The sequence below is a fragment of the Lepisma saccharinum genome, chromosome 2, assembly GCF_977018435.1.
Source record: "Lepisma saccharinum chromosome 2, izLepSacc3.1, whole genome shotgun sequence".
NCBI lineage: Eukaryota > Metazoa > Arthropoda > Insecta > Zygentoma > Lepismatidae > Lepisma > Lepisma saccharinum.
The window spans coordinates 96183484-96208510 of NC_139230.1; positions in this window are offsets into that span (position 1 = coordinate 96183484).

Here is a 25027-nt window from a genome sequence, read left to right on the forward strand (position 1 = left end):
TACCTTCGCGACTTTTAATTTTAAATACTGGTATCTTTTCGTCCGACGGCCGATCTTTGGAGGCTTGGGTAGATGATCACTCACACATATAGAAAATTAACAGTAGTATACTATACCATCTCGGCGTTCTAGGCGTTTCAGCGACGTTTACCGTAGTCCTCTAAACGGCGGCGGGACGTCGATCCGCGGTCCTCTTTGCAACACTAACACTTCCCCACGCTACTTCTTTGTAGCGGCACTTCGCAATCTTCTGGGACACACCTTCCTTTTACGCTTCAACATTACGGCGATCATCTTGTCGGCCTCGTAATGGAGCGATTAATTGCTTCGCATCGTCTCTCTCTCTCTCTGTGGGGGGACGGCGAAAAAACGGGCGAAGTTCCTTTACCGGGGGTACTCGTGGATTCTCGCTGCTAATCTCACGCGGGACGTCGGCGTTATCTCAATCTTCTCTTCTAGACGGTAGATCTAAGTGTGGGCTGCTGTCGCTTCATCTTCCAATTTCTCTCTCTCTCTCTCTCTTTCTCTCTCCGTAGAATTCTCGTCGGGCGTCGGCGTCTGCTGCGTTGTCGGCTTCATGCAGGCTAGGAAGACCCATAGCCCTCCTTCTCTTGATTTTAGCCCGCCATAGTGGTATTAATGTTCCTCGTCACAAAACGAATAACGCGAATCCAGTGCACAGGTCACTAATTAACACTGCGTATTCGTATAACTAGTCACTGTCACTCACTCAAGCTGGTTAAAATACACGGCGCGGTAGAAAAAAGACAAAGTCCCGAATCTTTACTCCGACTGTCGCAGAGGTGTTGTCGGTTCGAAAACTGGCGGTAGACTGTATGTGTTTGTTCGTTCTGCCACTATATAAAGACAGCTTGAAACTTCGAATACAACGGACTGACTTTCAGGCGCGGGAATCTGAAGTTACGACGTTGGTGGTCAAGCGTCCATTTTTTGCCTGGTCCAGCTTCTTGGGGCACACGTGTTGCGTTAGAATGGGGTGAAAAGAATAGTTCTACCCTCATCCGGTACGTAACATGTTCCTTCAGTAATTGGCCTCCCAAGTTGACTTTCCGTCGCCAAATGCACAAAAGTCGCTCAAAAACAGTGAAAGATTTATCACAGCACATTGTTGGTTCCGAGCTCCTACGACCGAAAGGGGAAAAGTCGACAGAAGCAGAGAAACACAAAAGGTTCAGAAACGTGGTGTTTTTCTACCGAAGCTTCACGAGGATACGAAGTTACAGAAAAATATAAAATAACGAAAACCTAGGATAAAAAAAAGTAGGTGACAAAAACTGATTGTCATATCTCGCCCCCCCTAACTTCAAAAAAAATTGTAGGCTTGAAAATCGCTCTCGGCTGGGGAGATTTTTGAAGGTTACATATTTTTTTAAAACACCCGGTATATGAATACTTTTTTTGAAACACCCTGTATATGAACTACTTATATGAGCACCCTGTATATGGATCTATACATGAAAATACTTATACGAGTAAATACACAATAAAACAATCCTTAAAGGACGTAAAAAATAATACATCGGAATATACTCATATAAAAATCAATAATGACACAAGAGTAAAATATAAAAATATAACTAGTCCATTAACATAAACTTGAAATCTCTAAGAGCGGTCTCCCGAACGCTGAAGTCCGGAGACGCCAGGTGTTGGAGAGTCACTTCTTGTTTGCACCTGATTTCGCTCTTCAGTCCCTCGGTCCGACTGCGGGCTCCTTGATCGACCGTGGGGTCGGTAATACCCATCACGTACCTGACCTAGTTGAAACTTATCGTCGCGGTTGCCCTGCACTGCGCCGTGCGGCGGTCGACGCATATTTCCTCCTCCACGTCTGCCTCTCTGGTACTGCCGCTGTTCTCTCTGTGGCGAAGGTGGTAAGGGATGAAAGTTCTGATCATTGGCGCGTGGATCGTGGTGCTGTCCTCGCTGAACCATCTGAACTCGCTGGCGTCGGTTCCGGCCGTGATGATCATCTTCTCCTCTGGGACGCTTATTCCATCGCTCTGCCCTGTCGCGTTCTTCTTCTTCTGAGCACTGGTATAAGTTCTCCAGCGTCAGCGACATCGAGTCGGGGTCGAACACACAACTGCCATTAAGGTGACGCCGGACATCTTGAGGAAAATGATATATCAGCGCCGCGATTATTTCTGGAGCCGTCATATGAGGCTGCAGCGCCTTGAATTCATTATATTCTTTCCAGAAATATTGGGCGTAAGTAACTCCCGCGTTTCGGTTGTACCTCTCGTTGCGCAGAGTCATTAACATCCGTTCTACTTGGATCGGCCGCTGGAAGTGCCTCAGGAACATCTCCCGGAAAGCTTCATAAGATGTGAAATGCCTTTCATTCATTTGAAACCAATTTTTCGCCCGATCTTCCATCAAGCCTCGCAAAACCAGGATCTTTTCATTATTCCCTAAGGACAGCTCCTCTGAGGTAGTTTCGAACCGTTCTAAAAATGCAGACGGTAAAACCCGATCAGCCCCGTTGAATCTTTTGAAATGGTTCTTGTATTCAAGTGGAAAAATAGCTCGCCTCGCAATTGTGGGTGGCGAATAATGACCGCAGCTGGTGGTCGCTGGTCGAGTGGGTAAACCGGGGAAACTCTCATTTACTGCTGGCTCATTGCTACTTGTCAGTTCAGTCGAAGGGTCTTCATAATTGCTGGTGGCCGAAGTATCTGGGTTTGTCCTCGTAGCCGTGGGCGCTTCTCGTCGCTGAGGGTGAGAAAGGTCCAAACTGACCATTCTTCTTTCCAAGGCCTGTATCCTTTGCGAATGGTCATCAACCTCGCCTATTGTTTTCGCCACGCGCTCTCTCAAACCTTCGAAGTTCTGGTGACAGGTAGCCTCAAGTTGAGCCGACGATTGTCTCAATACTGCCAAATCCTGGTCCGTTTGATCTGTCCGTCGCGACAGCGTTGCCAACTGCTGGTCCTGGTCATCAACACGGGAATCCAAGCGAGCGATTTCCGCGGTGAGTTTCTCCTCACTGTCTTGCAAGCGCGTGGAAAGACGATCAGTTATTTGTTCCACCGAAATACGCACCACTTCCTGGAATCGGGTCTCAAGTTGTTCGATTCGCTTTTGTGTGTCTGCATGCTCCGCCCGGATCAGCTGTCTTATCATCTCGAACATCCTGTCGTTGGTGCCGGCGCCATTATTCAATGCATCATCTGTTTTTCCCATCGGAGCGACTTCTTCCGGGGGGGAAGGGGTCAGCTGATTCAGGTCTTGAAAAGGCGGCGTGGATTCAGTATTTACCACTAAGCCCCCGTGTCCTGGAGTTCCTGACGAAATAGCACAAGTACTACAGCGCGGCTGCGCTTCGTTCAACGAGTCTATTTCACCTAATGGGATTTCAATCCCGCAAAGTACACAATTCCGTGCTTCGCTCATCTTTCCATAAATAATTTTCTCGCTTCTCAATTTCATTAGATATTTAAAAACAATCACTATGTCCTGAGGTCGTCAGAAAATAAGTCTGCACTTCAAAAAATATATAACGCACTACAGAAAAACAACACAAACAAATACCTATCAAAAAAGCAGAGAGGAGGGCACGACGGGTCCTTTCCTGCTACCTTGTAGAAGCCTAATGAAAATTAAAACGACGCGCACACACAAAAAATTGCCACTAAATTTGCATGAAATAATTCCTAGAAAATTCGCCCTTGCCGATATTCGCCTACTTAATTGCCCTTTACGTTAATCAAAATTCGCGCCAAGAATGAATAACGCAAACACAAAATACTAAATGACACAAAAAAAATAATAACGCAAACAAATACCTATCAAAAATGCAGAGAGGAGGGCACGACGGGTCCTTTCCTGCTACCTTGTAGAAGCCTAATGAAAATTAAAACGACGCGCACACACAAAAAATTGCCACTAAATTTGCATGAAATAATTCCTAGAAAATTCGCCCTTGCCGATATTCGCCTACTTAATTGCCCTTTACGTTAATCAAAATTCGCGCCAAGAATGAATAACGCAAACACAAAATACTAAATGACACAAAAAAATAATAATAACGCCGCAAGAATACACGTAAACACAAAATACTTAATAAAAGTTTAACCAAAACAATGAACAAGTCTTCACGTTATCTATCAATTAAAAAAAATGAAAATGACTTCCCTCGACGAGGGTAAAGATAGACCGGTCCCTGATCGGGATGCCAAATTCTCACCGGGACCTTTAGTACATGACCTAAGGTTGACACTTAGTCCGGAGACCGAGGTCCCCTTCCTAGGTGTCGGGCCCAGCTAACGGTTTTGATTCCAGGGTACGTGTGACCGGATCGGTTTTTACCCCCGACGAATAGCCGACTCGTGCATAAAGTGACGTTGAATAATAATAATAATAATAATCAATAATAATAATAATAATTGATGTTAGCCAGCAGAAATGCTTTGCTGACTTAACGTTGAACTAAAATATAAATACCAACAGTTACGAGGATTAGTATACTATTTGTATGAACACAAATCATAGTCAAATCATATATAACAATAATGTATATTATATAACACACAAAAAATAGACACATTACACAACCCCTCACTATCATTCAAGCATTCACACACTCTCTCATACCGCAGGGGAATAATTACATTAACATAAATACATTGGCCCTTTTTTAGACACCATGCAATATTTAGTTTTTCTTATGAATATTAAACTGCGCCCGAAGACGTTAATTTGCTTAGAATTAAAGATACTAAACTTTCATCTGCGCGTGCTCAATACATTCTGCCAACGGGCATGACACGTAAACTTTTTATTCTTGCAATTTATTTAGACATTTAAATAATTGTGGTAGAATTATCACTAATGCGCCTTGGAACTTCAATAACATTAGGCTTAGATATCAACTGCAAGGCACACATGTTTACAGAATAAAAATGAAGACACTGTTGTATGAATACATTAAAAATAGCACGAAGTTAATTTACTTCCTCACTTAGCAAACTTGAGAGGTGATCTATGCAAGAGATACACGATTTATGCTGTTTTTAATCAAATATTTTACTGAGTAAAGCATATAAGGTGACATAAATAAAAATTATTACTCAACAGTTCGACGCAGAGCGTGGAAAAACAACAGTATGCTGTGAATATATCTTCCGAATTAGCAATTGATTTGAAATTTTGATGATGCTGGCGAGAAATAATTATAATCAATACCTTCGCGACTTTTAATTTTAAATACTGGTATCTTTTCGTCCGACGGCCGATCTTTGGAGGCTTGGGTAGATGATCACTCACACATATAGAAAATTAACAGTAGTATACTATACCATCTCGGCGTTCTAGGCGTTTCAGCGACGTTTACCGTAGTCCTCTAAACGGCGGCGGGACGTCGATCCGCGGTCCTCTTTGCAACACTAACACTTCCCCACGCTACTTCTTTGTAGCGGCACTTCGCAATCTTCTGGGACACACCTTCCTTTTACGCTTCAACATTACGGCGATCATCTTGTCGGCCTCGTAATGGAGCGATTAATTGCTTCGCATCGTCTCTCTCTCTCTCTGTGGGGGGACGGCGAAAAAACGGGCGAAGTTCCTTTACCGGGGGTACTCGTGGATTCTCGCTGCTAATCTCACGCGGGACGTCGGCGTTATCTCAATCTTCTCTTCTAGACGGTAGATCTAAGTGTGGGCTGCTGTCGCTTCATCTTCCAATTTCTCTCTCTCTCTCTCTCTTTCTCTCTCCGTAGAATTCTCGTCGGGCGTCGGCGTCTGCTGCGTTGTCGGCTTCATGCAGGCTAGGAAGACCCATAGCCCTCCTTCTCTTGATTTTAGCCCGCCATAGTGGTATTAATGTTCCTCGTCACAAAACGAATAACGCGAATCCAGTGCACAGGTCACTAATTAACACTGCGTATTCGTATAACTAGTCACTGTCACTCACTCAAGCTGGTTAAAATACACGGCGCGGTAGAAAAAAGACAAAGTCCCGAATCTTTACTCCGACTGTCGCAGAGGTGTTGTCGGTTCGAAAACTGGCGGTAGACTGTATGTGTTTGTTCGTTCTGCCACTATATAAAGACAGCTTGAAACTTCGAATACAACGGACTGACTTTCAGGCGCGGGAATCTGAAGTTACGACGTTGGTGGTCAAGCGTCCATTTTTTGCCTGGTCCAGCTTCTTGGGGCACACGTGTTGCGTTAGAATGGGGTGAAAAGAATAGTTCTACCCTCATCCGGTACGTAACATGTTCCTTCAGTAATTGGCCTCCCAAGTTGACTTTCCGTCGCCAAATGCACAAAAGTCGCTCAAAAACAGTGAAAGATTTATCACAGCACATTGTTGGTTCCGAGCTCCTACGACCGAAAGGGGAAAAGTCGACAGAAGCAGAGAAACACAAAAGGTTCAGAAACGTGGTGTTTTTCTACCGAAGCTTCACGAGGATACGAAGTTACAGAAAAATATAAAATAACGAAAACCTAGGATAAAAAAAGTAGGTGACAAAAACTGATTGTCATATCTCGCCCCCCCTAACTTCAAAAAAAATTGTAGGCTTGAAAATCGCTCTCGGCTGGGGAGATTTTTGAAGGTTACATATTTTTTTAAAACACCCTGTATATGAATACTTTTTTTGAAACACCCTGTATATGAACTACTTATATGAGCACCCTGTATATGGATCTATACATGAAAATACTTTTACGAGTAAATACACAATAAAACAATCCTTAAAGGACGTAAAAAATAATACATCGGAATATACTCATATAAAAATCAATAATGACACAAGAGTAAAATATAAAAATATAACTAGTCCATTAACATAAACTTGAAATCTCTAAGAGCGGTCTCCCGAACGCTGAAGTCCGGAGACGCCAGGTGTTGGAGAGTCACTTCTTGTTTGCACCTGATTTCGCTCTTCAGTCCCTCGGTCCGACTGCGGGCTCCTTGATCGACCGTGGGGTCGGTAATACCCATCACGTACCTGACCTAGTTGAAACTTATCGTCGCGGTTGCCCTGCACTGCGCCGTGCGGCGGTCGACGCATATTTCCTCCTCCACGTCTGCCTCTCTGGTACTGCCGCTGTTCTCTCTGTGGCGAAGGTGGTAAGGGATGAAAGTTCTGATCATTGGCGCGTGGATCGTGGTGCTGTCCTCGCTGAACCATCTGAACTCGCTGGCGTCGGTTCCGGCCGTGATGATCATCTTCTCCTCTGGGACGCTTATTCCATCGCTCTGCCCTGTCGCGTTCTTCTTCTTCTGAGCACTGGTATAAGTTCTCCAGCGTCAGCGACATCGAGTCGGGGTCGAACACACAACTGCCATTAAGGTGACGCCGGACATCTTGAGGAAAATGATATATCAGCGCCGCGATTATTTCTGGAGCCGTCATATGAGGCTGCAGCGCCTTGAATTCATTATATTCTTTCCAGAAATATTGGGCGTAAGTAACTCCCGCGTTTCGGTTGTACCTCTCGTTGCGCAGAGTCATTAACATCCGTTCTACTTGGATCGGCCGCTGGAAGTGCCTCAGGAACATCTCCCGGAAAGCTTCATAAGATGTGAAATGCCTTTCATTCATTTGAAACCAATTTTTCGCCCGATCTTCCATCAAGCCTCGCAAAACCAGGATCTTTTCATTATTCCCTAAGGACAGCTCCTCTGAGGTAGTTTCGAACCGTTCTAAAAATGCAGACGGTAAAACCCGATCAGCCCCGTTGAATCTTTTGAAATGGTTCTTGTATTCAAGTGGAAAAATAGCTCGCCTCGCAATTGTGGGTGGCGAATAATGACCGCAGCTGGTGGTCGCTGGTCGAGTGGGTAAACCGGGGAAACTCTCATTTACTGCTGGCTCATTGCTACTTGTCAGTTCAGTCGAAGGGTCTTCATAATTGCTGGTGGCCGAAGTACCTGGGTTTGTCCTCGTAGCCGTGGGCGCTTCTCGTCGCTGAGGGTGAGAAAGGTCCAAACTGACCATTCTTCTTTCCAAGGCCTGTATCCTTTGCGAATGGTCATCAACCTCGCCTATTGTTTTCGCCACGCGCTCTCTCAAACCTTCGAAGTTCTGGTGACAGGTAGCCTCAAGTTGAGCCGACGATTGTCTCAATACTGCCAAATCCTGGTCCGTTTGATCTGTCCGTCGCGACAGCGTTGCCAACTGCTGGTCCTGGTCATCAACACGGGAATCCAAGCGAGCGATTTCCGCGGTGAGTTTCTCCTCACTGTCTTGCAAGCGCGTGGAAAGACGATCAGTTATTTGTTCCACCGAAATACGCACCACTTCCTGGAATCGGGTCTCAAGTTGTTCGATTCGCTTTTGTGTGTCTGCATGCTCCGCCCGGATCAGCTGTCTTATCATCTCGAACATCCTGTCGTTGGTGCCGGCGCCATTATTCAATGCATCATCTGTTTTTCCCATCGGAGCGACTTCTTCCGGGGGGGAAGGGGTCAGCTGATTCAGGTCTTGAAAAGGCGGCGTGGATTCAGTATTTACCACTAAGCCCCCGTGTCCTGGAGTTCCTGACGAAATAGCACAAGTACTACAGCGCGGCTGCGCTTCGTTCAACGAGTCTATTTCACCTAATGGGATTTCAATCCCGCAAAGTACACAATTCCGTGCTTCGCTCATCTTTCCATAAATAATTTTCTCGCTTCTCAATTTCATTAGATATTTAAAAACAATCACTATGTCCTGAGGTCGTCAGAAGATAAGTCTGCACTTCAAAAAATATATAACGCACTACAGAAAAACAACACAAACAAATACCTATCAAAAAAGCAGAGAGGAGGGCACGACGGGTCCTTTCCTGCTACCTTGTAGAAGCCTAATGAAAATTAAAACGACGCGCACACACAAAAAATTGCCACTAAATTTGCATGAAATAATTCCTAGAAAATTCGCCCTTGCCGATATTCGCCTACTTAATTGCCCTTTACGTTAATCAAAATTCGCGCCAAGAATGAATAACGCAAACACAAAATACTAAATGACACAAAAAAAATAATAATAACGCAAACAAATACCTATCAAAAATGCAGAGAGGAGGGCACGACGGGTCCTTTCCTGCTACCTTGTAGAAGCCTAATGAAAATTAAAACGACGCGCACACACAAAAAATTGCCACTAAATTTGCATGAAATAATTCCTAGAAAATTCGCCCTTGCCGATATTCGCCTACTTAATTGCCCTTTACGTTAATCAAAATTCGCGCCAAGAATGAATAACGCAAACACAAAATACTAAATGACACAAAAAAATAATAATAACGCCGCAAGAATACACGTAAACACAAAATACTTAATAAAAGTTTAACCAAAACAATGAACAAGTCTTCACGTTATCTATCAATTAAAAAAAATGAAAATGACTTCCCTCGACGAGGGTAAAGATAGACCGGTCCCTGATCGGGATGCCAAATTCTCACCGGGACCTTTAGTACATGACCTAAGGTTGACACTTAGTCCGGAGACCGAGGTCCCCTTCCTAGGTGTCGGGCCCAGCTAACGGTTTTGATTCCAGGGTACGTGTGACCGGATCGGTTTTTACCCCCGACGAATAGCCGACTCGTGCATAAAGTGACGTTGAATAATAATAATAATAATAATAATCAATAATAATAATAATTGATGTTAGCCAGCAGAAATGCTTTGCTGACTTAACGTTGAACTAAAATATAAATACCAACAGTTACGAGGATTAGTATACTATTTGTATGAACACAAATCATAGTCAAATCATATATAACAATAATGTATATTATATAACACACAAAAAATAGACACATTACACAACCCCTCACTATCATTCAAGCATTCACACACTCTCTCATACCGCAGGGGAATAATTACATTAACATAAATACATTGGCCCTTTTTTAGACACCATGCAATATTTAGTTTTTCTTATGAATATTAAACTGCGCCCGAAGACGTTAATTTGCTTAGAATTAAAGATACTAAACTTTCATCTGCGCGTGCTCAATACATTCTGCCAACGGGCATGACACGTAAACTTTTTATTCTTGCAATTTATTTAGACATTTAAATAATTGTGGTAGAATTATCACTAATGCGCCTTGGAACTTCAATAACATTAGGCTTAGATATCAACTGCAAGGCACACATGTTTACAGAATAAAAATGAAGACACTGTTGTATGAATACATTAAAAATAGCACGAAGTTAATTTACTTCCTCACTTAGCAAACTTGAGAGGTGATCTATGCAAGAGATACACGATTTATGCTGTTTTTAATCAAATATTTTACTGAGTAAAGCATATAAGGTGACATAAATAAAAATTATTACTCAACAGTTCGACGCAGAGCGTGGAAAAACAACAGTATGCTGTGAATATATCTTCCGAATTAGCAATTGATTTGAAATTTTGATGATGCTGGCGAGAAATAATTATAATCAATACCTTCGCGACTTTTAATTTTAAATACTGGTATCTTTTCGTCCGACGGCCGATCTTTGGAGGCTTGGGTAGATGATCACTCACACATATAGAAAATTAACAGTAGTATACTATACCATCTCGGCGTTCTAGGCGTTTCAGCGACGTTTACCGTAGTCCTCTAAACGGCGGCGGGACGTCGATCCGCGGTCCTCTTTGCAACACTAACACTTCCCCACGCTACTTCTTTGTAGCGGCACTTCGCAATCTTCTGGGACACACCTTCCTTTTACGCTTCAACATTACGGCGATCATCTTGTCGGCCTCGTAATGGAGCGATTAATTGCTTCGCATCGTCTCTCTCTCTCTCTGTGGGGGGACGGCGAAAAAACGGGCGAAGTTCCTTTACCGGGGGTACTCGTGGATTCTCGCTGCTAATCTCACGCGGGACGTCGGCGTCGTCTCAAGACGCAGTAGGTGTCGCTTCATTATCTCAATCTTCTCTTCTAGACGGTAGATCTAAGTGTGGGCTGGTGTCGCTTCATCTTCCAATTTCTCTCTCTCTCTCTCTCTTTCTCTCTCCGTAGAATTCTCGTCGGGCGTCGGCGTCTCGACTGGCGGCTTTCGGCGGTATCATTTCATGGCTTCTAATCGGGCTGTGGGCGTCATTTGTGGCTTTCGTGGCTTTTGTGGCGGCGTTTTAGTGGTGTGGTGTGGCGTCGCGACGCGACGCTGAGCGGTGATCTGCTGCGTTGTCGGCTTCATGCAGGCTAGGAAGACCCATAGCCCTCCTTCTCTTGATTTTAGCCCGCCATAGTGGTATTAATGTTCCTCGTCACAAAACGAATAACGCGAATCCAGTGCACAGGTCACTAATTAACACTGCGTATTCGTATAACTAGTCACTGTCACTCACTCAAGCAGGTTAAAATACACGGCGCGGTAGAAAAAAGACAAAGTCCCGAATCTTTACTCCGACTGTCGCAGAGGTGTTGTCGGTTCGAAAACTGGCGGTAGACTGTATGTGTTTGTTCGTTCTGCCACTATATAAAGACAGCTTGAAACTTCGAATACAACGGACTGACTTTCAGGCGCGGGAATCTGAAGTTACGACGTTGGTGGTCAAGCGTCCATTTTTTGCCTGGTCCAGCTTCTTGGGGCACACGTGTTGCGTTAGAATGGGGTGAAAAGAATAGTTCTACCCTCATCCGGTACGTAACATGTTCCTTCAGTAATTGGCCTCCCAAGTTGACTTTCCGTCGCCAAATGCACAAAAGTCGCTCAAAAACAGTGAAAGATTTATCACAGCACATTGTTGGTTCCGAGCTCCTACGACCGAAAGGGGAAAAGTCGACAGAAGCAGAGAAACACAAAAGGTTCAGAAACGTGGTGTTTTTCTACCGAAGCTTCACGAGGATACGAAGTTACAGAAAAATATAAAATAACGAAAACCTAGGATAAAAAAAAGTAGGTGACAAAAACTGATTGTCATACTTTAATGTATGTAATCTAGATTTTGGAATAATTGAGCATGGATGTTTTTGTGAGTGTCCCTTCACTAGCTTCATCATATCATTATTTATTCTCATCTCTGGGATTAGCCAAAGTGACAGAAAAGACAAGTACAATAAACCAAATCAATCAACCAATCAATTTGAAATAAATATCAACTTTTCTCTATAATTGTATAAACGAGAGACTAAATAAATAGTTTCCTTAATACGTTAATATAACATAGATACACTGTGAAGTGTAGAAAAATATTTAAAATTTTTAACGATTTACGAGCTTAGGTTCCGTCCCAGGGCGGGTCACTGGAGACTCAATTGGGTGCGTCAAACCTTAGTCGCACCGGATATCACCCTCTATATTAGAGGGTAGACCCGTTGACCAACGGGCGACGTGTCAGAGGTAGAGCAGTTAAATTAAATTAACATAACTAAATTGCTAATTCACTGAGTTTATTGAGTTAGCAATAGCACTCCAGTAGACTGATAAAGGGAGAATATAGGTGCGAAAAGATTAACACCATAAAGGGGCAGGTACTTTTCTCGGGATTGCCTGGAAGCTGGAAAGGGTGAGCTGGGCGCTGTTCCGCTAGCTGGGCTGAGGGGTCTCGCCTCTGGAAATGCCCTGTCTTAGACCTCACGGCTTCTAGTGGGCGGCCCTGTGGTCGATTCTCCGCGTCCGGCAGCTGTCGCGCTTTCGCGACCGGATGTCGATCCCTTGGTGGCCTCCTGGTGTTCTCCTTGCCTTCTCCTCCTGAGGCAGGTTGTGTACCCCTTTGATAGTGCTGTATATATAGAGTTAGATAATACTTTGGATAGGTATTCCGGGTATTGCCTGTAACGTGCCACACCTTCGGGAAAAAATGGAGATAACATTTATAGCATGTTGTCTGTTGTCCTGGTATAGAGTCCTATGTCCATAGTGTCAATTATCTTGGAGATGTCTTCTTCCGTGGTTCTGAAATTATGGAATGACAAGTCGAGAAAATTGATTAGTTTGATATTTTTTATCCGTCTGTGTTAAGGTGTTTCTCATGATTTAGGAAGGATGAAAATGTAGAAGTAGAATTTATAGAAGGAGTGTTATAGTAAGTTAAGTGAACTTGACATTTCTTGCCTCCGAACCTGTATTCCACTGAAGAATAGCAAGGCGTCTATCTCTTTAGAGGGTGTCTGTCGTATTTCAAGCCCCTTCAGCAACCGGACAATTGCTTTGTATTCCCAATGCAGGCATGTTCGGTTGGGCGTGTTTGTTGATGGTTACAAATACCTTGACTTACTGATAGCGTGTGACCGAGCGGCCAGTTCTGCTGTGTCAAGTGATTCTTATTTTTCCCTGGCAGTGTGTTACCTCAGACAGTATTAGGCAGACATTGAACTAAGGCAGCAAACCTTCTGCGCTTTAAAATAGCGCCTGCAAGAAGCTCTCGTATCGTCCGATTGGAGGTGCCCGCTTTCACTTCTGGATCAAACTATTAAACAGGAGATGGCGCTGGTAAATTTCAAGCAAATGGCAAACGTGACGTCACAGAAGGCAGATGCGCCAGACGTGTGTTTTGCAAAGTAGGGATCACGGGCTGTGGTATTGAAGAAACTCATCGCTAAACTATGATTACAGCGTCAGCAGTTCGGAAACAAAGGGATGACGCGTATCGTACATCAATGTAAAGACTAGATTCCGTAGAATACCTGCTTTTTTACTCATTCCTCACAAATACGAGGTTAGTGAAGATACAACCTAAAAAAATAACTTACTTTTTCAAGAAACACGTCAACAATTCCCTACAGGAACATCGATGTTTGGGTTTTCTGCTTTTTTTCTTATATTTTTGTAACTTGCGTGTGCAACGTGCTTTTGTATTTTATGCAAATACTGTATACTTTCTATCCAATAGCGTGTCGAAAACTAGAGATTGTCATTTCCATCCATTGCATTCCGCTTATTTTATATTTTTCGTAGGAAAGAAAATATCATTTGTTAGGTTAGATGGAAAATTTACCATCTCCGATATGCTTAATGAAGTTGTTCTCTCACTGTCACGTACTTCTAGCTTGTCTAGTTGGTGTCATTCATGCATGCCTGTAACATATTAAATTAGTATAAGAACATATGTGCCAGAACACTAAATATACTCCTGCAAGAAGTGTGCCCTCATATATTGTTATTTGGAAGATAATAAAACTACGTAATGAATCGATCATTTCCTAACCAAAAATGCATTTCTGGTATTGTTTTGCACTTTCCGACACGTGCATAGTCATTTTCATTACTGTTTACCAGTTTGGTAAAATTTATCGAACTTCTCTGAGGACAATGGAGCTTTTCGTTAGGAGAGTAATATGCCTCGCGTTAGCACTAAGAAAATGGAAATATATATGTAAAAAGTTTGGTTATTGCCTAGGTTGCCTTTTGCCCGATAGCCGGGGAAGCCATCGGTTGTTTTCCTTCAACGGCCTTCCTGTTTGAAAAGAGACAATAGGGCCTGGCCCCGGTGGTTGGGGGCGGGCCAGTTTGTCAGAGGTATATATACTGGGTTCCGACTTGTTACGCACTCTCAGGCTCTCAGACTCAGATACTCAGACAGTTGCCGAGTCTCTCCGATATACTCCGATACAAGGCCCGATGGATTGAGGCAGGTTTTTTTTTATTGAGTCAGATGGATGCATATAGATGCACAGAGAGTGGGCGCCTCTGCGTGATAAACTGCGAGAGCGGGTTAGTGCTATGCTAAATAGTGAAGTCCTGGAAGTCCTGTCAAGTGAATTTCTCTGTTTTTGGGGCAAAAGGCAACCGGGAGCAGTTATTATTGGATTGTATCATAAAGATACGGAGAAGAGAAGGGATGTGTAAATAAACTGTACATACAAGAGAGAGACGTGAGACGTATATTCTTTACAACAATACACGTAACATATTGAAGAAGGGGGAGTGATATCCCTATATGACTGTAATGATACCATTTTTAGTTCTTTCTTAGTTTCTTATTTAAGGCCACTTTATGTACAAAAGGGCTAATCGAGACTGGACCTACAGTTTAAAGTGGGATCCGAACCACTATATGCCTCCATCGGGCATAAGGGTAGAGTATGAAGCACTTGTAGATACTGATGGGCACCATCGACTAATTAATCATTAGTCGAAACAAAATATCGTATAATTAGTCGAAAAAATACCTCACATAAGGAATCCCCTTTCACCGAATATTGGGAAAAAAATCCTTCTGCTTTGAAATTTGCGGAGCTATTGTGAAGGAAAATTTCAACGAAGTCCGAAACTCATTGTACATTTTCTTTGGTTGATGAAAGTGAATGTTCACTAGGTTTGAACCATTGGACACTCAGAAACTTTATTATAAACGTAAATAATGTTTTAATTACAGAATCAGCTTGAGCCGAAACGTTAGTAGTATTATTTTAGTGCCTTCCTTAAAAGAGGATAAAAGTTGTACAACTTTGCTAGGTAATGTGCTTCGAATTCTTTGATCTAAAAAAAAAAAAAAAATAATTAACAAAGGTGACCTGCGTAATTTGAACACAAAGAAGCAACTCAAGTTTGAAGTCAACGTAATTCAAGAGGCATGAAACATCTTTTCTTCTGTCACATATGATGTCATAGATTACGTTGTACGGAATTTTTAAATATATTCATATTAAGTAAATATAAATAAATTAGACAAGCAGGTCATTTAGCGCACAAATGAGACCAGACGTTTACAAGGAAAATTAGATGGTAATTGGGCATTAGCGACAATTATGTGATAATTAGAATATATAATAATAATAATAGAGAAATAGGAAAGGAAAATACGATTTTAATTGGCTAAGATAGGGACAAATATAAATCATGAGATATATCGGTAATAGAAAACACTAAGTTGCTGACCAATGCAGTTTATTAAGATGTAAAAACACTTAAAATTTAACATTTCAACCCTGTAGCAGGGTCTTCCGCAGACGAAGAACTAAACTAAGTTTAGTAAGTTTAGTTCTTCGTCTGAGGAAGACCCTGATACAGGGTTGAAACGTTACATGTTAAGTGTTTTTACATCTTAATAATAAACTGCCTTGGTCAGAAACTTAGTGTTTTTTTAATATGGAAACAAGGCTTAACCTTTAAACAGCCAATGAGTCATATATGACCCATAGAAAGTATAGGCGAAAACAGCCAATGGGTCATATATGACCTTTGGTGCCGATTACAACATTCACGTGCTTTTAGGACCTTCATACTTGTATGCGAGGTTGTAAACGCTGACAGATGTTCAGATAAGACTTTGAAATGTCATGTGGAAAAAAAATCACCCACCCAGGACTCCCCTCCCCACCGACTCCAAAGTTACATATGGAAGCTGGCGCGAATTTTAAATTTGTACACTTATTTGACAAAAAATGTTAAAACTCGTAGACTATTTGACCAATCTACTGCGGCCTCTCATTATTGGCTTTGGCGTTTTGATTCTTACACGGTTGCATACCCTGATGTTCTAGCTGCAAAACAAAAGTTACCCGAAGTAGATTGCTCAAATAGTCTCCAAGATATAACGTTTTTCTGAAATAAGTGTAAAATTTAAAAATCGCGCGCAAAGGCGGCAGCCAGAGAAAGGTTACTTTCGAAAAGCCACTCGGCGGTCTAAAAGTTAATTATATTACAATCGGTAATAAAGTTTCGGTTCAGGCATTCCTAATGATTGAGTTAACGAATTTGGTAGAGAACAATCAATTTTATTGCTTCCTATGCATGAAGTGCTCAGTCAGAGATGATCCTAAATTACAAATAAAAATACATACGAATGGGTGCGTGCATATTATTTTATACGTATATCTATAAGTGCATATGCGCGATTCCTAGAAATAAACGTTAGAAATTCAACACCCTAAAACGTTTGGATAGATGCCAAGTAAACTAGGTCATCATTCATATATAATGTTTGCTGCTATATCGCCGGCTTCCGCCTTGAAATTATCTCTTGTGTTTTATTGCAACCCAGTCCTAAGTACCCAGCAAAGTTCGATGAAGATCTAGTCTCTCAGCGGTCCAATTTAAGGGCAAAGAAACTGGGATGTTGTTCTCGAGCAACTGCTAATTGATCTTGACTTTATGCCCCAGAAGGGAGACCAAGTTCCGCTTTTGCCATTCTAACGTTATCGGCGAGAAGTTTCACCACTGGCAAAAGCAGGGCGCTCTAGTAAAAAAAAAAAGAAGTAAGATTTTCACATAAAAAACCGTGATTTGCAACTTTGTAGTAGCAACTTCTTCTTTTTCTATGGGAGGACACCCGTATTATATTATACTTACGAAAGCGATTCTACTTATTAAACATAATAACAAAACATATAATAGACAATTTTGTTTATCCCACTGTTATACATAACAAGTAACTTTAAAACTATTATGAGATGTTTTGATTTTTCTGAGTTACATAGATGACACTGTGTTATCTATGAATACACGAAGTATAATCGTACTATTACTTGTGATTAATTTTCAATTAAGTAAAAAAGTAATATATTTTTAAAACATATATAGTCTAACCTTAATAACGATAAGTGAATTTAAAAATTTAAGCGGTTACACGAACAACGTTGTTGAAATCGATTGTGACGACAGAGATGTAAGTTGTTAGCTTCGAGAAAATTTTAGATATTACTTCTTTCTTTTGTAGACAGAATGAAGCCTCTTTTCTTCTTCTTCTTCTTCTTCTTGTATGATGTATTAGCATGTACCATTATTAACATGCAATTGCAAGAAATGATGTCAGCGATATGGTGTAGAAACATAGTAAACCAACTGGCATCTTACAAAATTATGAGAAAAATGGGTCTAAATTTTGGTTGTTCAGTAAATTCTAGCTTTAATTTTCAAAGTAGAGTAAGTTGGGCAAGACTGCGCAATTTTTGTTCATTATGTTTTATTGAAGTTATTAATCTGTAGTAACATACGGAAAAAGTAACACTGTATGCACTATCCTTTGCCAATATACAGTAAATTTAAGAAAGCATAGTAAACAATATTTCAGCAGAAAACAAATGAAAAGCATGACCATGCAAACGCACAGTCTTACCCCCGAATGTGCATCGTACTAATACTTTCTAAACTGACGTGAGTGTCTTTCGTATGAAGGTTCTATAAAAAGGAACACAAATCACTAAAGAAAGTTCCTCTTTCATATGAGAAGCACTTTCGTGCCATCCTCACATCTGGTACAGTGAATCAAGTCCCCGGCTAGGGGATCGCTAACGAAAATAAGAAATGAAGGTTCCTGTTTCATACGAGGTGCAGTTTTCGTGCCACCATTCGTCACATGTGGCACACTGAATCCAATCCTCGACTGGGAGTTGGCTGTACTTCGCATCACAACCAGGGCAACTGCACTCTTTCTATTGACGTTGCAAGCTTGATACGCCTTCTTCAGCAAGGATGTTCGTTTCCAACATCATACCGATAGCAGATGGAGGAACCCCATCAAGTAGTTCTGCTTTCATTCTCTCCCTTCGAAATATGAATGCAGGAGGAATGAAACTTCCTGACGCGCTCATACGACATACAGCAGTGATGGTTTGTCCACGTTGTCCACTAACAATTTTCTTAACAGACTCTTCCCCTTCACCCTTATCACCTTCGGAGGTTTCTAATGAACTGTGCTGATAACAGATTCATTCATATTAAATACACGGCATGGTTGAAATTTATATGTATCCAATAATTACTGCGGATTTTTAAAATATCTCTTCAAGAAAAGAATATGGTATGTTTGCAGCTTATTATTTGTTATTTATTTATTTTACCCTGTTTTTATGCTAATCTCCAAAGAGGAAAATATCCAAAGAATTCCATTTTTACCATTTTTATAGTGTAAAAAATAATTATGTTTTTTTATTAAAAGCTCAATTTCATATTTCTATAGGCAAAATTTACTTTTGAAGCCAAAATTGGTATATTTCAAGCAAGAATTTATAATCACATATTTCTATAGGGCAAAATTGACTTTTTGAGCCTAAATCATTATATTTCAAGCAAGCATTTACAATTATCACAAATAAAATAGATGTGTACAGCACTTGCTGTACAGTACAGTGCAGTGTATCTACAATAAAAATGTAGATACTGATAAAAGTTAATCCCAGTGGCAGTATATATATAATTATATCTTCCAAATATATATATTCTGAAATCATGTACGTCTGAAAAATGTACATGTCTGTAATTTTTTAAAGAAAAGCAAAAAGCTATATTTATAAAAATATATAAACACCTCAAATTGTATAATGTTAATAACATATAAAATATATAATTATTTTTTTATTGAGTATAAATTATTTTAACATTTTTTAAAAAATAAAAATTAAATATATAAAACCAAAAATATTTTTAATTTCTTTTCAAAATATATATATATAATAAAAGACTTAACTTTTTAAAAATATATATATATATATAATTATATATATACAAATCATATAAAAATAAAAAAGTGAATAATATCCAAAAACAAGAAATTTTGTGTACGAAAATATGTACCACAAGAGACATAAATAACGAAGATACAGATATTCCAAATTTTCTAGCAAAATGAGAGTAAAAAATTATAGATGTAATTCAAAATTAACTTGAAATAAGTTCTCTCAAAGTATATTTTATTTTATCATCAAATTATAGAAATTCTAAAAATGAAGAAAAAGAATGTACACATCGTACCAATGTATTATTTCAATATTATAATGATATTCATTCCTTGGATGATATTTATAAAAATATTTGTAAATAACTTTTCTCAAAACACCAAGAATTTAAAGGTAAAGGATCTGGATGGTCACTTTGTAATACAAACCATAAACTTGAATTGAAAATAGCAAAATATTACCCCCTTGGGGGTGGATCAAGTTATATTGAATTACCCGACCAGATCAAAAACAAAAATGCTGTAATAAATATTCAAAATAAAGATAATAAATGTTTTCTCTGGTTTTCATCCCACATCTGACCATAAATATCGTATCTCTAATTACAATTATCCTGAATATATAGAAGAGTTTAAAAACCTATGTCAGGCATAAAATATCCAGTAGATATCTCAGATATTAGTAAATTTGAAAAACAATATAAAGAATACTACAATCGACCAATAGCTGTGCAAGTTTATGGTATTGATAAAAATAATAAAATTTATCCACTGCATCACTATCCAGCAGCAGATGGTACAGTCAGAGAAAGTAGTTCTTGGGCCACGAGACCTACGATATCGTAACATCTTAAAGCCTGTTGTCTATGCAACCCAAATAACAAAATTGTCGCTTAGGTTTGCTTGGCGGACCTGGATTCTCGGGAACGATTGAGTATTGACAGCAGCGTGAGTCATACCCCCAGGCCCAGTCACAAAAAAAAAAAAACTGGGTGCCGTGAGACCACCAGAGAAAGTTTCAGGAATTGGTTTCTTAACAACAGCTACTCGCAAGGAAATGTTCTATTTACTAATATTAGAGTCATTGTCAAGAAAGTTCACTGAAGTGGTGGTTTTCATCGAATCATCATTGCGCAACACACATGCTGTCAATCCAGAAGTTCTGGAAAAAGATTGGAGTTAAAAACAACTACTTGACAAATGATAAGACGAATCGATATTCATTAGTGCCAACTTAGAATTTTGTGTAAGGCATAGATCATACTGTCCTATCATCCATATCATAGCTTCATTAATCTCCTCATCTCCTTTGTTGACGCAAGTGCTAGAAAAGAAATATAAAATAAGCAAAATTAAGAAATTAATAAATGACATTTTCAGCGATTTCACGCAGCTACTCAGTTGCATGTAGACAAAGTTTCATTAATCGGGAACCAAGGGCCCCATCGTTCTGCTTCATTGTCATTTTCCCTCCACTTTGCCTGCCGTGATTAATCTAATGTTGATTAATGCAACATTAATTAAATAACCAAACAACGAAACAATCCACATAGTGCACCAAAGCGGCGCATATTATGAATAGGTAAACTATGTGATATGCTAATTTAGAATTTAGTAATAAAATGGAAATTTTTGGGGGTTCAGTTTAGTGGCTGCACATCCATTACGTAATCGTAATTGTACGAAGCGTGTCTATACCTACGTAAAGTGTCAGTCCCCGTCATAGGCGTGCGCATACCGTCTGATTAGGGGGGGCAAAAGCCTTGATGATAGTTCAGGCGGGAAAGGAAAACTTAATTTCATCTCACTTGTTTAACATTTATTGCATTGATTGGTGTGTTTATATATACACCTATCCCCTCGCCTCCCCCCACACACATATACATACATACATACATATATATATATATATATATATATACAACACACACACACACACACACACACACACACACACACATACATATACATATATACCAACAGCAAAAATAATATAAATTGTCTCTCAAGTGTGTGCGTTTCTTTTCCTCCAAACAATTGTTCAATCACTTAAGAGAAAACTTTTTAGCAGCAGTACTTCTCTCCTCGGTAATTTAAAATGCATTTTAGAAAACAAAAATTCTCATGTCTAACCAGGAGATCCAATTGTGGAAGGAGTCCCAAAGTAAAGATCCAATGTGTAAAGATATATCAGACAAGTTAAATAATGGAGATGAAGGGGCTAAATATTTTTTGAGGGAAGACCTTTTATTTAAGAATTCTAGAGGTAAAAAGAAATTCCATTGTATAGTGGTTCCGCAAAGTTTAAAGGATAAAGTGTTGGAGGCTGAAAACACTGGCCATTTTGGGTTTACAAAAACTTATCAGAGAGTAAGAAAAAGGTACTTCTGGAAAAATATGAAGTCTGATATTTCACGATATATTCAAGAGTGCTTGATATGTTCAAAGAACAAGCCCGATAAGCTTGGGATATGTAGAGAGAGAGATTGACCACGACCCAAAAGAAACCACATGAAGTTCTGTCAATAGACATCATTGGCAAACTACCTAAGTCTTCATCGTTCTACTATATCCTGACCTTGATTGATGTAGGAACCCGATACTTAACAGCCTATCCGTTACGAACAGCCACTACTGGTGAAATTATTAGGAAGTTAGAGCAGGGATACTTCACCCATTATCCGAAACCTAAGTATGTGCTGTCCGACAGGGGAAGTCAATTTCTGTCCAAGCAATGGCTACAATTTATGGAAAACCACTCTGTTAGACCCATGAGGACCACTCCTTATCACACAGCAAGCAATCCGATTGAGAGAAGCAATCAGGAAATTGTAAGACTTTTAAGGACGTTTTGCAATCGGAAACACGACTCCTGGTGCAAACAAGTGAGGACTGTCTGTTGGCTCATCAATAATTCTATATCCGAGGCTACCGGTTATGCCCCAGTGGAGTTATTTTATAATCGACCTGTAGCAGCTAACTTACTGCAGGAATTAGACTGGCCTGAAGACAGTGAGTGGAAGAGACTAGCCTGGGAAACCAAATTATTCATCGCAGAAAGTCGAAACAGCCGACAGAAGAACAAAAAGAACATACGGATCAATCCCTATTCGTTCACACTAAAAGAAGGAGATCTGGTTTTAAAAAGGAACCACCGGTTAAGTTCAGCTAAAGATAAAGAAATATCCAAGTTCTTTGAATACTTCGTTGGCCCGTATGTAGTAGAGGATGTTAAGCACAACACAGCTAATTTGCTGGATCCTTGGAAGGACAAATTAATAGGAAGGGAAAATTTTTCCAACCTGAAGAAAATTAATTGTTCACCCGAAAGAACACAGGAATTATTGCAAAGATGGCATCACCAGATCAAAAAGGACTAATTTTCGTAGCAAAGAAAATTTCGTACATAAACATTACCTCAATTTTCTTTGTTTGTATGGGAGGATAACTTGATACGCTTTGTTTATTTTGACCATATGAAATATTTTATTTGTTTTCTGTTAATTTCACATTTGATTTATTTGTTAGTTTCAATACTGTTGTTTGATATTTTGATATTGGCTTAAATTTGTAATTTTTGCTGTACATTTGTTACTCGCAATATCGGAAGCGGAAGTCATTTCCGGTTTGTGAAGATGTGTAGAACTGTCCAATCTTTTATTGATTCGGTTGCGAGGACAACAGTGCAAAAAGAGAAAAGAAACAAGTTGAGTTGCGGAAGATGACGTCTATTTTGTGAAAAACGCTGTTTTAAAGGAAAAGCAGCAACTTAATGTTGGTGAATATTGTTATTAATTTGCAGTGATTGTTTAAGGGTAAAATGTTTTATTAAATTTGTAAAATAGTAAGAAGCTAATTTTTTGTTCAAATCCTTTCGTCCTGAGAACCAAGTGTAGTATACATTAAGGTGAGTCTCATAACTCCGCCGCACAAGGAGATTGGGTAGCTACCGTGACGTAGTAATCCGTGATCCAGTGGCGAACACCAGAAAGGAACGTCACAGGTAAATTTGGCGCTCAACGTGAAGGCATCGATGATGTAAAAGGATAAATTGTAACTGTAATATCGTGTGAAAAAAAAACGTGTGTTTTGTGCAGTGTGAAGTCATGAGGAAATTGTCGAGCGTTACAAAGTCTGATAACACATGTAAGTCATGTGATCGATTTTGCAGAGATATCAAGGTATGAGTAGGAGGATTTTGAGAAGCCAGAGCAAGAAGAAAATGGATAAATTAAGTTGTTGTGATGATAAAGATAAGCCCTTGGACGAAATATCTCAGTGCAGGAAATGCGAGGCGTATTTCCATTTAGGTTGTGCAAATTTGCATATATCCAGAGAATTTCTTCCTGATGGTGACTTAGTTTGTAAAAATTGCAAATCGCATAGTGCTACTTTAAATATGGAGGTAATTTGTGGTTGGTTAAGGAGAATTGAAGAAGGAAGGAAAGAAGATCAGAATGAATTGAGGAAGATCATTGAAGAAGGAAGGAAAGAAGATAAGGATGAGTTGAGGAAGATCATTGAAGAAGGAAGGATAGAAGATCAGAATGAAATGATAAAGAGGTTTGAGAAAATGGAAGAAGGAAGGTTAGAAGATAAGAATGAATTGAGGAATATGATAGAAGAAGGACGGAAAGAGGATAAAAAGGGACTGATGAATATTATTGAAGACGGAAGAAACGAAACTAAACTAGCTTTCAGGAACTTAGAGGAGGTATTTAGGAATGATAAGGAGGAAATGATGACGAGAATGAAAGCAGACCGAGAAGTATTGATGAAGAAGATTGAGGATGAGCGAAAAGATGATAAAAATGAAATGATGAAAGTAATAGAAGACAGAAGACAAGAAAACAAAGAAGAATTGGAAGCTGTGCGATGTGATTTGTTAAAACAAATTGATGAAGGGAGAGATGCTCTAAATAAGATAGAAGAAGTCTGGGAAGTAGACAGACGAAAAGTAATGAATGAATTGGACACCGTAAGGGCAAGGATAGAATCCGTCGTGGATCAGCAAAGTACTTCAAGGAATTCATGTATGCAGGACAGCGAGAAGATGAATACAGAAATTAACCAGAAGTTCTATTTTATGGAGGAATTCCTTTTAGGGAAGTTGGAGAGATTACATTTAGAATCTGTGCAAGGAAATCCAGGAATGACTGCTGGAAATACTGACAGATCTGTGGAAAATATTCGATGGGTGAGAGATGATAATGACCCTTTGATTTCCGGTATATCTTCAACAGAATCTGTATCTTCTGCTGAATTGTTGACTAAAAGGAACCGTAAGAGGAGAAGACGTATCCAAAGTACAAAAGGGATACCCAGAGAAGATATTGATAAATCTCCTGATGTCTCTCATAGTCCATCTCACACTGGACATTTTTTTAGAATGTCGGATATTAACTCTCTGAGCAAATTTACCTGAGAAATAAATTCCATATCAGCGGAGCGTTATTTGGAAGAGCTGAAAACGTCCATGGACATAATGAAAATGCCTATGCACTATAGATTAAAGGTGCTTCCTTCTGTAATGAAAGGGAAAGCTAAAGCCTGGTTTATTGCCAACGAGAGAAGGTGGAAGTCTTTTGAACAGTTTTGTGCCGCGTTTAAAAAACAGTATGCCTCTGCAGAAGCGAAGCAGAGAGAGATCCAGATTTTAAGAAACAGAAGATATTAAAAATCCTCAGGTCTTTCTATGGAGGATTATTGTTGGGACGTCTACGGGTCA